Consider the following 6000-nt stretch of genomic DNA (forward strand, 5'->3'; position numbering starts at 1 on the left):
AAAGACCCTGAGGAACACATCTAAACACAGCTTTATCGAATTTTTACCATGGTTTCCAATTCGCGGCTGATCGGACGCTGAATAAAGTAGCCATCGTACAACTACATGCATTGGCAACTACTTCAGCATATAATACATATCAGCAAACTTCTACATCTACATCTACGTGATTACTCTGCTATTCACAATAAAGTGCCTGGCAGAGGGTTCAATGAACCACCTTCAAGCTGTCTCTCTACCATTCCACTCTCGAACGGCACGCGGGAACAACGAGCACTTAATTTTTTCTGTGCGAGCCCTGATTTCTCTTATTTTATCGTGATGATCATTTCTCCCTATGTAGGTGGGGAACCAACAGAATGTTTTCGCAATCGGAGGAGAAAACGGGTGATTGAAAATTTATGAGAAGATCCCGTCGCAACGGAAAACGCCTTTGTTTTAATGGTTGCCATTCCAATTCACGTATCATGTCTGTGACACTATCTCCCCTATTTCGAGATAATACAAAACGAGCTGCCCTTCTCTGTACTTTTTCGATGTCATCCGTCAGTCCCACCTGATGCGGATCCCACACCGCACAGTAAGACTTGAGAATAGAGCGGACAAGCGTGGTATAAGCAGTCTCTTTAGTAGATCTGTTGCACCTTCTAAGTGTTCTGCCAATGAATCGCAGTCTTTGGTATGCTCTGCCCACAATACGAGGTGCGTTCAAGTTCTAAGGCCTCCAATTTTTTTTCTCCGGACTGGAAAGAGATAGAAACATGCGCATTGTTTTAAAATGAGGCCACATTCATTGTCAATACGTCCCAGAGATGGCAGCACCGTACGGCAGATGGAATTTTACCGCCAGCGGCGAGAATGAGAACTGTTTAAAATACTTAAAATGGCGACGTTTTCCTTACTTGAACAGCGTGCAATCAATCGTTTTCTGAATTTGCGTGGTGTGGTGATGGTGATGGAGTTATGGATGTGTCGAAAGTGCGTTCGTGGGTGCAATAGTTTAATGAAGGCAGAACATCATGTGGCAACAAACCGAAACAACCTCGGGCTCGCACAAGCCGGTCTGACGGTATGATCAAGAAAGTGGAGAGAATTGTTTTGGGGGATCGCCGAATGACTGTTGAACAGATCGCCTCCAGAGTTGGCATTTCTGTGGGTTCTGTGCACACAATCCTGCATGACGACCTGAAAATGCGAAAAGTGTCATGCAGATGGGTGCCACGAATGCTGACGGACGACCACATGGCTGCCCGTGTGGCATGTTGCCGAGCAATGTTGACGCGCAACGACAGCATGAATGGGACTTTCTTTTCGTCGGTTGTGACAATGGATGAGACGTGGATGCCATTTTTCAATCCAGAAACAAAGCGCCAGTCAGCTCAATGGAAGCATACAGATTCACCGCCACCAAAAAATGTCGGGTAACCACCAGTGCTGAAAAAATGATGGTGTCCATGTTCTGGGACAGCGAGGGCGTAATCCTTACCCATTGCGTTCCAAAGGGCACTACGGTAATAGGTGCATCCTACGAAAATGTTTTGAAGAACAAATTCCTTCCTGCACTGCAACAAAAACGTCCGGGAAGGGCTGCGCGAGTGCTGTTTCACCAAGACAACGCACCTGCACATCGAGCTAACGTTACGCAACAATTTCTTCGTGATAACAACGTTGAAGTGATTCCTCATGCTCCCTACTCACCTGACCTGGCTCCTAGTGACTTTTGGCTTTTTCCAACAATGAAAGACACTCTCCGTGGCCGCACATTCACCAGCAGTGCTGCTATTGCCTTAGCGATTTTCCAGTGGTCAAAACAGACTCCTAAAGAAGCCTTCGCCGCTGCCATGGAATCATGGCGTCAGCGTTGTGAAAAATGTGTACGTCTGCAGGGCGATTACGTCGAGAAGTAACGCCAGTTTCTTCGATTTCGGGTGAGTAGTTAATTATAAAAAAAATCGGAGGCCTTAGAACTTGAATGCACCTCGTATTATCTATGTGATCATTCCAATTTAGGTTATTTGTAATTGTAATCCGTAAGTATTTAGTTGAATTTACAGCACTTTGAAAGTGACTTCCTCCAACTATCCCACATTTGCTTGGATGCACTCCTAATGGTGTCGCTGGAAGGCTTCCATAACACGAATTCAAACATCCCGCCGTATGGCGCTTGTTTGACGGCGAATAAAAGTCTTAAAGTTACTCAGCTGTCTCAAAACGATTCGCAAAGGTCAGTTAAATGAACCCAGAGGAAGTAAACTGAAGCTGTTGAATTTGGGGGAAGGCGATTGTCACGTGAAATCACTATTGTTGACTATCACCAGATAGCGGCCCCGATTATGCTCCTCAAACGACTGTAGCTCGATTCGGGCCTCGTGATATGGACGGTTATCTCGCTGGAAAATGAGATCGCCACTGGGAAAAATGTCAAGTATGAAGGGATGTAAGCCGGCCGCTGTGGCTGAGCGGTTCTAGGCGCTTCAGTCCGGAACCCTGTGACTGCTACGGTCGCAGGTTCGAATCCTGCCTCGGGCATGGATGTGTGTGATGTCCTTAGTTAGGTTTAAGTAGTTCTAAGTCTAGAGGACTGATGACCTCAGATGTTAAATCCCATAGTGCTTAGAGCCATTTGAACCATTTGAAGAGATGTAGATGGTGCACAGTAACGTTCAGGTAGTCAGTAGATCCTCCGATTATTACGACAGGTCTCACAGAAGTCGGGGTGAATGCCACCCATAGCATAACACTGCCCCCCAAAGGCCTGTGTGTGCTGAATGTTTCTAGCAGCCGTCCGCCTTAGTGATGACGTGTCCAGACACAGGCGTCTACTAGGTGACAAGCTGTCACTTGTCGCCTACTCGTGGTTTTCTGTCCTCCGACAACTTCCTATACATGCTTAAGACAGTAGCATGCGGATATCTGATCAACTTGGCCTTTTCCGAGCTGTTTGTTCTCAGGCGCCAAGCCATAACAAAGTGTCGTTCGTCATACTCGCTTTTCTCAGCGAATTCACCCATTTGAGGACGGTATCGTCACTGCAGTGATTCGCCATTCTCATCCTTTCCGCTTTCTTGTTTTCCTTACCACATTACGCGCCCACAACGCCACCCGGCAGCATTCAATATCGCAGTGGGCAACGTTATATCTGTTTTGGATCACCAGTGTGTAATGCATATACCAAGTGTTTCAAAATTCCAGTTACAGACTTCTAGGATTATGGAGAGGACTTAGTAGATGAAGTTTTGACCAGAAATTCATGTCAGAAAAAATGTCATTTTGATGTAAAATAAGTCTGAAGTTCGAATCGTTTTCAAATCTCCTGCTTCACGGTATTCATACAGCGGGGACAGTGAGCTCTGATCTGTTTACTTTACATGGGCTCCCACTCAGTCCAACGTCACTTCTCTCAAACACCCACATTTCATTTATACTGTTCACATTTGTTGCTCGGTATCACATGCGTTGTCTAATAACTTCTTGAAAACGCAAACTGCCCTTTTCCAGTGGCTGGGAACATGTTGTTCCAGCTGTCTCCTGATTACTTTTGATCCGATATCTTATTAAACACTTCACTGCCAATTTCTAACAATGTGATATCAACCTCCGCGAACACTATATGAGGCCTACTTACACAGTGGAGCCGTACAAATATTGCATGGGGGCTTAATTAAATATTATGCAAATAATTTTAATTTTAGTAGCTGTATGTCCGGCTACGAGGTCTCGTAAACGGTTGGCCCTGACTAGTATTAGTACGCAATCTGACTGCATAGAATAACAACAAAGAATGAAACGAAATTTCCGTTAACACAATTAATTATTTAAGTCCCCAGCAACTATGAAAGCTACGAAACAACAAGGCACATGTGTAGCTGTTCTGTGTGTGGAAGTGTGATTCAACGTACACATCTGGCACGGTTCTTCCTCGATACGACAAGATGCTTTAAACGCCATTTACAATGAAGTAATTAAAAAAAAACAGAAATACTATGATTGCACATAGAAACCAGAATTACACTCTAATACATTAACACAAGCCAGATGCTTTGTTGACTGAACCTGTGACCAAGAGACATTGTTACTTAGGAAATTTAAAAAAAATAAAAAAAAATGTTTTTTACCTTCATATATATTGACGAAAAATACACTCCGATCATTACAACATCCCCATTCGAACAACATCTGCTGTCTAGCCCATCAAAACAACTGCACACGACATGGCCTCAAATAGTACAGCTATCAACATCCTCTCCGCAAGCACTAACCACCACCACTTCTCAACAAGCACTGCCAGTGGAGGCGGCGGAATAAAACTCTTTGGCGCGATCTCTGGCGCTGTGACTCAGTGTAGCCACCTTTCTATATCCTGTCACAATAGCCGAAATACAATGATGAGGGCATTATCTAGCCCTATGAAATGTGTTCGCAGTTGCTAATACGGACAACCATCATCTGTACGATGGAACGACGATAGTGAAACTTTGTGGCGGACCGGGACTCGAACCCGGATTCCCCACTTATCTCGAGCGGTCGCCTTACCATCAGGCTATCCGAGCATGACTCACGGCGACACCCAAACTTCCACACGGTGTCATCCGTGTGTACTGCCTACTCCTGCTTCTTATGTTGTGTCAGCTTAGACCAGCTACGCCAAGACTCGACTTCTCATCAGCTTCCTTGCGTCTCCGTAAAGCGCAGCTCACGCTTAGAGCGCATCTACTGTTATTCAAGTTCTGCGCTAAATCAGTTCCAGAAGAATACAGCTACCTTTTATTTTTCGCCAGACGTCTGAGATCGAAATTTCGTAAAATTACTAACTACTGATGATACCGGAATATCTCTTCATAGATCCTGTTACTTACTCAGCACTTTAAGTACACAGCGCTTGTCGGTATATTGTTCATTTCCGATTCGGCCAAGGTACGGAAACTACTAATCTTACTTCTTCATAGATGGGTAAGCCACATACACCACCACAAAATCATCTTCTCAAAATAAATTATGTAAAAATTCTACATAAACATTACGTTTCATTAATTTAGCGAAAACATGTGCCGTAAAGTTTACTGGAACGCTCTTTGAGCTAAAGACATTTAACTTATTTCTCTAAATTATATAAACGGAGCATTCGTTTCTGAGTAGTGTGGCTATCGCATAGGGATGGCGGCTGCCGCTGAAACAACCACTTTTCGGATGCACGTGTTCTTTTCGTCTCCAGTTTAAGCTGAATGTTGAAACAGCTCATAATAACCTCTTTCTCAAACAGCCTATCTTCAGTTTTTTATTGCTGTTACTTCCAGTAATAAACGTAGACTTCGAACAAAGATTGAAAAGTTCTAATGGAGATGAAGGAGCAGGAGATCACGATCGATATGGGGTTGAGGCTGAGGCAGAAATCAGTCTCATTGTCTCCAGCAAAGATTGGGAAGGTGAAGGAGATGGGCGCGGTGTCAGCGAGAGCATAAGGTCAAAAGCTGACGACTTCCCTGCATCGTCACTTTTTGGTGGTGTCAGTTATTAATTATTCTTTTAAAGCAATACCGGTTATTCAGAACTAAAACGCCGGTATCGGTTTTAACCGGTCGGCTTTTTCCATCCTTACTACAGAGAACACTTTCAATTTCAACTCTCTTCGAAACTTCCTGGCAGATTAAAACTGTGTGCTCGACCGAGACTCGAACTCGGGACCTTTGCCTCTCGCGGGCAAGCGCTCTACCATCTGAGCTACCGAAGCACGACTCACGCCCGCTACTCACAGCTTTACTTCTGCCAGTATCTCGTCTCCTACCTTCCAAACTTTACAGAAGCTCTCCTGCGAAACTTGCAGAACTAGCACTCCTGAAAGAAAGGATATAGCGGAGACATGGCTTAGCCACAGCCTGGGGGAGTGAAAATCTCATTCTGGAAACATCCCCCAGGCTGTGGCTAAGCCATGTCTCCGCTATATCCTTTCTTTCAGGAGTGCTAGTTCTGCAAGGTTCGCAGGAGAGCTTCTGTAAAGTTTGG

This window comes from Schistocerca nitens, chromosome 6 (assembly GCF_023898315.1).
Source record: "Schistocerca nitens isolate TAMUIC-IGC-003100 chromosome 6, iqSchNite1.1, whole genome shotgun sequence".
NCBI lineage: Eukaryota > Metazoa > Arthropoda > Insecta > Orthoptera > Acrididae > Schistocerca > Schistocerca nitens.